This window comes from Malus sylvestris, chromosome 11 (assembly GCF_916048215.2).
Source record: "Malus sylvestris chromosome 11, drMalSylv7.2, whole genome shotgun sequence".
Taxonomy (NCBI): domain Eukaryota; kingdom Viridiplantae; phylum Streptophyta; class Magnoliopsida; order Rosales; family Rosaceae; genus Malus; species Malus sylvestris.
The window spans coordinates 2,675,623-2,685,027 of NC_062270.1; the positions used below are offsets into that span (position 1 = coordinate 2,675,623).

The 9,405-nt window shown below is 41.2% G+C and overlaps 2 pseudogenes; both read left to right on the top strand.

The window, feature by feature from the left end:
- Positions 1-1,513: 1,513 nt before the first annotated feature.
- LOC126591060 (60S ribosomal protein L26-1-like) lies at positions 1,514-1,978 on the top strand (annotated as a pseudogene).
- Positions 1,979-3,007: 1,029 nt separating this feature from the next.
- Positions 3,008-5,487, top strand: LOC126589231 (probable L-type lectin-domain containing receptor kinase S.7; annotated as a pseudogene).
- The last annotated feature ends 3,918 nt before the right edge of the window (positions 5,488-9,405 follow it).

Here is a 9,405-nt window from a genome sequence, read left to right on the forward strand (position 1 = left end):
AGTAAGAAAGTTTATAGTGTATTTTAATGCTATGTATCACTCAATGTTACAAGGATATTAGTCGTTAGTTTGATTTCCACAACTACTACATCTTATATTTTCAGTCTTGATCATTCGTTTTTTGTAACACTCAGTCTTACGTGCTAATGCTATTGAATAAAAATTGAAAAAGTTTCTTACTTTTTTTCAACGCTTTGCCTTTATATTAATCATTCATGGGACCATGCATGTTTAGGATTTGATTTGGGGGCCTAAAATATCTCACTCGCCCTTAAGTGTACTTAATTCTTTAATTTTCTTAGGTTAGCCAATTTTGAGTCAAGGTTAACGTGTTTTTGCACAAAACTAATTAAGAAAACACTCTAGTTACATTATATTGTCAAATTATCGAATTTGATACAAAACACTATACTTTACCGCTCTTAATTGAGATTAACAGTGTAACAATATAAATTTCTCATCCTTCATGATAAAAGAAAGCTTTCTTCAATGATAAACTAGTCTTAAAGAATTGATAACCGTTAATGAATAACGAGTCATGACTTGCAATAAACCTCACACACTATCAAAAAAGGTTGCACTCGTGAATAGACTTGGCATACGGGTCTTGTTTGTGTCATCCTGTTATATCTTAATGAGTCTTGTCGTGTCAAACCATTATCTTAACGTGTTCTTAACAGGTAATCATATAACGACCTAATTCATTAACGAATCATGTCGTTTCTTGTCGGGTTAACGAGCCATGCAAGAAATTGCTATATCTAATGTCAAGATCTAGCAAAGGATGTCTTATCAAGTTCTTAATGGGTGACACCTAATGACCCGATTCGTTAACGGGCTCTTAATAGATGACCTGATTCGTTAACGAGTTGATAAAAAACATGTTATTTTTGTGTCATTTCGTGTTAGATTAACAGTTGATGCAAGAAATTGACAAAATGCATAATTGAGAGTGAGACCCACTCCTCCATGTTATTATATTGACAATACGTTCCCTAACCTGACCAAAATCCACCATGAAATTCCATAGCATTGAAATTAGGGGTGGGTTCAAAAAACCGAAAACCGAAAAAAACCGAAAACCAAACCGAACCGAGGCCGAAAAAAACCGAACCGAAAAAACACCGAACCGAAACTGTCAAACCGAACCGAACCGAATCTGACTGGTTCGGTTTCGGTTTTTGAGGTTCGGAAACCGAACCAAACCGAACCGAACCGATATATATATTTAATTTTTTTTTAAATATTATAAATAGTTTAGTCATACAATTATAACAAAACATACCTTGTTGCTAAGTTGGTTTCGGTGAACCTTTTCAAGCCCCAAGGCACGGGTTCGATCCTCCAGGATGTCTGAGATGTTTTTTTATTTTTTGGAGAACTTAACAAAACCCTTTAACCCTTTAACCCTAGCAACCATACCCATACCTTTTATTTTTTTTCATTCCCTTCCTCTCTCTCGTTCCCAGCCTCCTCTTTTCCAGTGTAACCCCAACCCAGCGCAGCCGAGCCTCCTCTCTCTCGCCGAGCCTCCTCTCCTCCAGATGTCCGATCGATGCCGGTGCGCAAGGACGACGAGGTCCAGGTCGTGCGTGGGACCTATAAGGGCCGCGAGGGCAAGGTTGTCTAGGTGTACCGCCGGAAGTTTGTCATCCACATCGAGCGGATCACCCGAGAGAAGGTGAACGGGTCCACCGTCAATGTCGGCATCAACCCCTCCAAGGTCGTCATCACCAAGCTCCGCCTCGACAAGGACCGCAAGGCCAAGGGCCGCGCCGCCGCTGACAAGGACAAAGGCACCAAGTTCACCGCAGAGGATATCATGCAAAACGTCGATTGATTTCGATCGATTTCATTTGGGTTCGTGTTTTTGTTATTGAAATGAAATTAGCGACTGTCAAGTTAAGCACTTTAGTTTTGATTATGCTTTAATGGATTTGGCGTTTAATCTGATCTTCGATTTGAGAAAAAAAAATAATTTGGTTCTGCACTGTGATGCTTGCTTGTTCTGCACTCTCGCCATGTCTCGCCATGTCTGCACTGGTGATTAAATTATGGATGAAGCATTTACATTTTTCGGGATGCTGGATGAAGCAATGAAGTAGCTGTTAATTGTTCTTTACAACCCAATGCCAAAAAGTACAGCAGTATGCAAACATAAGTTCATAACAGAAGGTGGAGTTTAGAAGTACTGAATCATATCACTTGTCTCAGATGTTTGTTTAGGTTACTGGACCTGTTTTTTTCTGTTTGTTTCTCGGGAAAATTTGCAGGCCCACCTGGTTTCATTTCTCTGGTTGTTGGATTTGCAAGGTAAAGTTTTCTGGGTTTTTACTTTGTTGCTCCAAAAGGGTCTTAGAAAGTCTAATTCTTTGAAACATTTATGTGGGTTTTGTTCAGTTGGTGGGTTGTAAATCTCTTATGGATAACATCTAAATTTTCATTTTTTGGAGGAAAAAAAAAAAAAAACCGAAAAAAAACCGAAACCGAACCGAAAAAAACCGAAAAAAATATGGGCCGAACCGAACCGAACCGAAATTTCGGTTTGGTTTCGGTTTTGGCAAAAAACCGAACCGAAAAGAACCGAACCCAGCCCTAATTGAAATATGACGCCCCCGGCTCCCTAATACGCTGTCGTTTTGAGATTCCCCCACCCCGAAAAGTCCGTTGCAAACCCTCTCTCAGTACCCACGCGCCCATTCTCCAACCGTTTAAACCCCACTCTCTCTCTCTCTCTCTCTCTCTCTCTCTCTCTCTCTCTCTCTACACTCTACATGTTCTCAGTCAAAATCTCCAAGTCCTCTGCTTTGGCAAAGAAAATCGAAAGGAATTGGATTGTCTGCCCTCCCATTTCAGTGCCCTCCTCGTGCTCTCTTGTTTGTGTGATCACGGTTAAATCAGATCAATATTTTATATATATATATATATATATATATATATTTTATTTTATTATTTTTATAAAAAAATAATATAAAATATTGACGTGGCTGTGGTTTAACCGTGACCACATGTTCTCAGTCAAAATCTCCAAGAACTCTCTCTCTCTAAACCTCCAAGAACTCTCTCTCTCTCTACATGTTCTCAGTCAAAATTTCCAAGTCCTTTGCTTTGGCAAAGAAAATCGAAAACCCATTTGTTTCCATCCATCAGAACTCGAAATCTCCATATTCATGTCTCCAAGAAACTTCTTGTTTTCTGGGTCGACGTCTTCTTCCTCATAACTCACTTCCTCCGCCGTGGCTCGGCCGAGAACGTCAACTTCTACTTCCCATCTTTGATCTTCCGAAACCTCACCTTCCTCGGCGACTCCCACATCCGAAACGGTGTCTTGGGGCTCACCCGCGAGCTCACCGTCCCCTCCTCCAGCGCCGGTGCCGTCATCTACAACAACCCAATTCGGTTCTTCGACCCGGAGTCCAACATCACTGCTTCTTTCTCCACAAAGTTCGCTTTCTCCATCGCCAACGTCAATCCGAGCTCCTACGGCGACGGCATATCGTTTTTCCTCTCGCACGAGAACTGGACGCTGGGCAGCCCTGGTGGATATCTGGGTCTCGTCAATTCCTCGCAATTGACCAAGAACAAGTTCGTAGCCGTCGAATTTGACACGAAGCTCGATCTTCACTTCGACGATCCGAACGACAATCACGTCGGATTGGACATTGAGAGCCTCAATTCGATCAAGACTGCTGATCCGATTTCACTGGGTGTCGATTTCAAGGGCGGAATTCGATCACTGCTTGGATTGATTACAAGAACGACCAAGAAAAGCTTAAAGTGTATCTGAGCTACTCGAATTTCAAGCCTGAAAAGCCGGTTTTGAGCGTGGACGTCGATCTCTCCGAGCATTTGAAGGAGGTTATGTTCGTGTGTTTTTCAGCCTCGACGGAGGGGAGCACGGAAATTCATCTGGTTGAGAATTGGAGCTTTCATACCTTCGGGTTTGTTGCGAAAATGCCGAGGTTGCAGCCACACAATGTGTCCGATACTTATGTGGCGGTGAGTCCGAGGATTCCCGTGTCCGGTTCAGGGGATAAGCATCACCGGCGGCTCGGTTTGGGACCTGGGATTGCTGAGCCAGCGTTCTTTTGCGTGGCGCTGGTGGTTTTCAGTTATGTTTCCGTGATGAAATGGATGGAGGTGAGAAAACAGAAGAGCTTCAAAGCAGAGGTGGTGGCAGGGCCAAGAGAGTTTAGTTACAAGGAGCTGAAATCAGCCACTGGAGGGTTTCATCCCAGTAGGATTCTTGCGCATGGAGCTTTTGGGACTGTTTACAAGGCCTTTTTTGTGTCTTCAGGCACCATTTCTGCGGTGAAAAGATCCAAGCATTCCCATGAAGGTAAAACCGAATTCCTCTCTGAGTTGTCGATTATTGCTTGCTTGCGTCACAAGAATTTGGTTCACCTTCAAGGCTGGTGCGTTGAGAAGGGTGAATTTATTCTTGTTTACGATTTCATGCCTAATGGGAGCCTCGAAAAGGCGCAGTACCAAGAATCTGTACAATGTACCTTGTTAGATTGGTCTTGGAGACTGAATATTGCAGTCGGATTGGTGTCTGTTTTGGCATATCTGCATCAGGAATGTGAGCAGCAGGTCATCCACAGAGACATAAAGACTGCAAATGTGTTGCTTGATGGGAATTTAAACGCAAGGCTTAGTGATTTCGGGCTGGCAAAGCTCATGGATCACGATAAAAGCCCTGTTTCCACACCGACAGCGGGAACAATGGGGTACCTTGCGCCTGAGTATCTTCAATATGGAAAAGCCACCGTAAAGACTGATGCTTTTAGCTATGGTGTGGTGATCCTTGAAGTGGCGTGTGGAAGGAGGCCAATAGAAAAAGAGCCGGGAAGTGAGAAGGCGGTGAATTTGGTTGATTGGGTTTGGGGGCTGCATTCAGAAGGGAGGATTATCGAGGCGGCTGACAAGCGGCTGAATGGGGAGTTTAATGTGAAAGAAATGAGAAATCTGTTGCTTGTCGGATTAAGTTGTGCTAACCCTGATAGCGCGGAGAGGCCTACGATGAGGAGGGTTCTGCAGATTCTGAGCAATGAGGCGGAAGTTCAAGCCGTCCCAAGGGTGAAGCCGAGTCTGAGTTTCTCTAGCAGATTGCCTTTGTCCCTTGATGACATTGTTTCGGATTGTGAGGATTCCAATAGCCAAGCTCGATGTGTGAGATCATCATTCACTGAAAAATATATGCAGATTTGAAGAGTTTATAGATAGTTGGATTCTTCGATTCTTTTAACTTTACCACTGCTTTTTATTTTTATTTTTTTTATCCTGTAGTTTGAAGATTAGAGACTGTATAGTTCACTGGCCTGAGTTCAAAGCTTTCTGTTGAACTGTGTGGTCTCTACTTTGTCCAGGACAAAAAAGCTTCTTGCTTGAATATTTCAACTGTAATGGAAGACTAATTTCTGACTGGTTTACAAGTTGAATGTTACACACGAACGATTTCTATACTATTCGATCTTATTGTTCTTATACCGTTCTGTTTCTTGGGTAGTTTGATTTGATATTTCCTAATGGTACGATACTGAGCAGTGGGTGATCTGTAGAGTGATTCTGTTTGCACCCGTAAATCTGTTCGACACACACCCTCTCCCTCTCTCAGGCTAAAGTAGCCATGGCAAAGGGAGGAGAACTAGGAAGGTTTTTGAGAGATAGAGAGAGAGAGAGAGAGAGTGTGTGTGTGTGTGTGTGTGTGTGTGTGTGTGTGTGTGTGTGTGTGTTCTTTGGGTGTGAGAGTAAGAAGATGCAGAAAGTAGATATAGCGATGACATTCATAGAACTTACAGATTCTGAACTTTTTTAATCTCCCTCTATGCCAGAAGAGAATTTGAACTATCTGCTTTGCAGAACTTGAGAATTTTTCGGATTGCATCGCTATCAGGAGAAATTCTCAAGTTTTGGTAGTGAAGTATTCAAGAATAGTACACTGCAATCCTTCTGTTTCATAATTGACCTCCTTTATACACGCAGATTTGAAGCTTTTCGCCATCGGGATAAATTCTCAAGTTTGGTACTGAAGTGTATTAAGCAGATAAGTACGTGCAATCAGTTATGGAAGAATTCGACCTGCTATGCACAAACAGAACTAAGAAAGTGGACGAGTTCTTATGAGCACAAGATTTTGAAATTTACCGGATCCTTGCGTCTAATTACCATTGACATTATTCCAGTTCAACTCCTTTTTGATGTACAGATAAAAACTGTGTACCAGGCAAAGCCAAACCAGAACGTTCTGCAAGTAAGAACTCCGTGCTGGTCAAGTAATCTGCCAGGCCCAGACTCAAGGCAGCAAGCTTGGAGAAATGCTGAACCAGAATATGCAACATCGTTCTTCTCCCCTGGAATCGAATTGTGCACAACATCAGTGAACTCTCGATTGCCCTTTTTGTGGTCTCCCTCTCCGATCCTGGTTTCGGATCTTTGTTTTGCGAAACAGGTCTTTACTGTTCCTTTTCACGTCGAGGATGAGCCAGGAGTATGGAACTTAAGAAGTATCCCTCACAACAAAGCAGATAACTGTATCAATCACTAAGCGGTTTACAACATCAAGTTTCAGAAGAACATTTCAATGTTGTACAAGACCTGCAAATTAGCAGCAAACTGCCGTAGCTTATCAATTGACTGTGACAGAAATAAGTTAAACTAACCTTATATATTTGATCAAGAGCTTCAAAATAATTCATAAATTCATAAGATCTAATATTAAAAAAATGTAAAAGCAAATACACTGAAAGAAAACACTTATGATGAAAATATTTTTGGAACCAATTATTTGTGAAAATACAAGTAAATCCTCGAAAGTACTTAAAAAAAAACATTTCTAAAAGAAACATTTCAATCATTTTTAAAAGGACTTCAACTTCTTCTCATCATTCTTACAAAATAATAATTTGTACAAAACTGACATATACTTGCTTCAACTGATTATACTGCTCCAAGAATCATCTGCATAATATAAATACAAAATCCACAAGGAAAATAGACTTTCGCGGTTTACATAGGAATTAAACGATATCCACAAATTAAGTGATTTCCCGATTCACTATATAGAATGCTGAGCTTGTTGCGAGTTATACATTAGTTAAAGTGTAAATAGTAGTTTATTGTCCCACATTGATGAAGTACATATGTAATATCAATTGTAACTCCTATATATACTCCATTTTGGAGATTAATGAATATATAATAAATTCACAAATATTGTCATATATATTTTTGGTATTTACCATGTTGAGTTTAATATTGTTATTTACCATGTTTAGTTTAATATGGTATCAGAGAAATTCGCTCTTGGTGACCTGTGTGCTTTAATTTTGTGCCCACATTTTTCGTGATCTCCTCTGTGAAAAAAAAAATAGTGAATAGTGTCGCGCTACAGTACAACGTTTTGTTACAGTGCGTGAATAGTTGTCCTCTATTTTGCCGTGAACAGTGATTGCTACAGTGCCGTGAATATTCTCTGCTACAGTGTTGTGAACAGTGATTGCTTCTGGTAAATTGTTTTCATTCAGCTGCGTATCTTTTGTGCCTTTATTATTCGTAATTTTGTTCAATGGCTCAATATAATCATAGTATTGTTATGCATCTTAGTGGAACAAATAAATGGATAATTGATACTGGGGCCACTGATCATGTGACTAGTGACCCTAGAGTGTTTGATGAGTTATGTGACTATATTCGTGATCCGTATATTACTAGTGCAAAAGGAGCACTTTCCGCTGTGAAAGGTGAAGGCACTATCTCTCTAACTCCAACCTTATCACTGATCCGTGTTTTACTTGTTCATGATGTTAAGTGCAATCTTTTGTCGGTAGGAAAACTTCTTGATATCTTATATTGTTCTGCTTACTTCTACCCTACGTATTGTTATTTTCAAAACATTCAAACTCAGAAGATAATTGGTTATGGTAAAAAAATAGGGTGTTTGTACATCTTGACTATGGAGGATACTGTTGTTTCCGGTTCAAATAATCATCAAGTTTTAAGTGCTAATGTCACATCCCAACCCAGGATCCACCACATCCTGGGCCCGCTCCACCGTCATAACACGATATTGTCCGCTTTAGGCCCCGACCACGCCCTCACGATTTTGTTTCTGGGAACTCACATGAGAACTTCCCAGTGGGTCACCCATCATGGGAGTGCTCTCGTGCGCTACTCGCTTAACTTCCGAGTTCCGATGAACTCCGAAGCCAGTGAGCTCCCAAAATGCCTCGTGCTAGGTAGGGATGGGAATATACATTTAAGGACCACCTAGGCGATGTGGGATCTTACAATCCATCCCCCTTAAGGGCCCGACGTCCTCGTTGGCACACCACAGCCAGGGTTAGGCTCTGATACCAAATTGTTACATCCCGACCCGGGGTCCACCACATCCCGGGCTCGTTCCACCGCCGTAGCACGATATTGTCCGTTTTAGGCCTTGACCACGCCCTCACAGTTTTGTTTCTGGGAACTCACACGAGAACTTCCCAGTGGGTCGCCCATCATAGGAGTGCTCTTGTGCGCTACTCGCTTAACTTCCGAGTTCCGATGAACTCCGAAGCCAGTGAGCTCTCAAAATGCTTCGTGCTAGGTAGCGATAGGAATATACATTTAAGGATCACTCCCATGGGCGATGTGGGATCTTACAGCTAAAGTGGATGACAGACATCAAATTTGGTTGTGGCATCGACGATTGGGACATCCATCATTCAGTTATATGAAGCATCTATTTCCTTCTTTATTTCACACTTGTAGTGATTCAGAGTTTAAGTGTGAAACATGTGTCATGGCTAAGAGTCGTCGTGCTTCCTTTCTTGTATGTAATTCTAAAGCTACTTTGTCATTTGATTTTATACATTCTGATATGGGGTCTGGCGAAAGTTACTTCTAATGGATTCCGTTGGTTTGTTACTTTTATTGATGATTGTACTCGATTAACTTGGTGTTCTTGATGAAGAATAAGAGTGATGTTCCGTTACTTCTTCAAGAATTTTGTACAATGGTGTCTACTCAATTTCAGACCAAAGTTAAGGTCTTCAGGTCTGATAACGGATGAGAATATGTAAATCACACTTTGGCATGTTTTTTTTTTGTGATCATGGTATTATTCACCAGACTACTCCGTTTACACCCCAACAAAATGGTGTGTCTGAACGGAAGAATCGTCAAATAATAGAGGTTGCTCGCTCTTTGATGTTGGATAAATGTGTTCCTAATCATTTGTGGGGTCATGCTGTTTTAGCTGCTGTGTATTTGATCAATCGTGTTCCAAGTAGGGTTCTTCATTTTCAGACACCGTTTGATGTGCTACAAAAACATGTTTCTCTTGTTTCTGTATTAAAGCTTCCTCTGAAAGTGTTTGGATATATTGCGTATGTGCATGTCTACTCTCATCAGCGGAGTAAA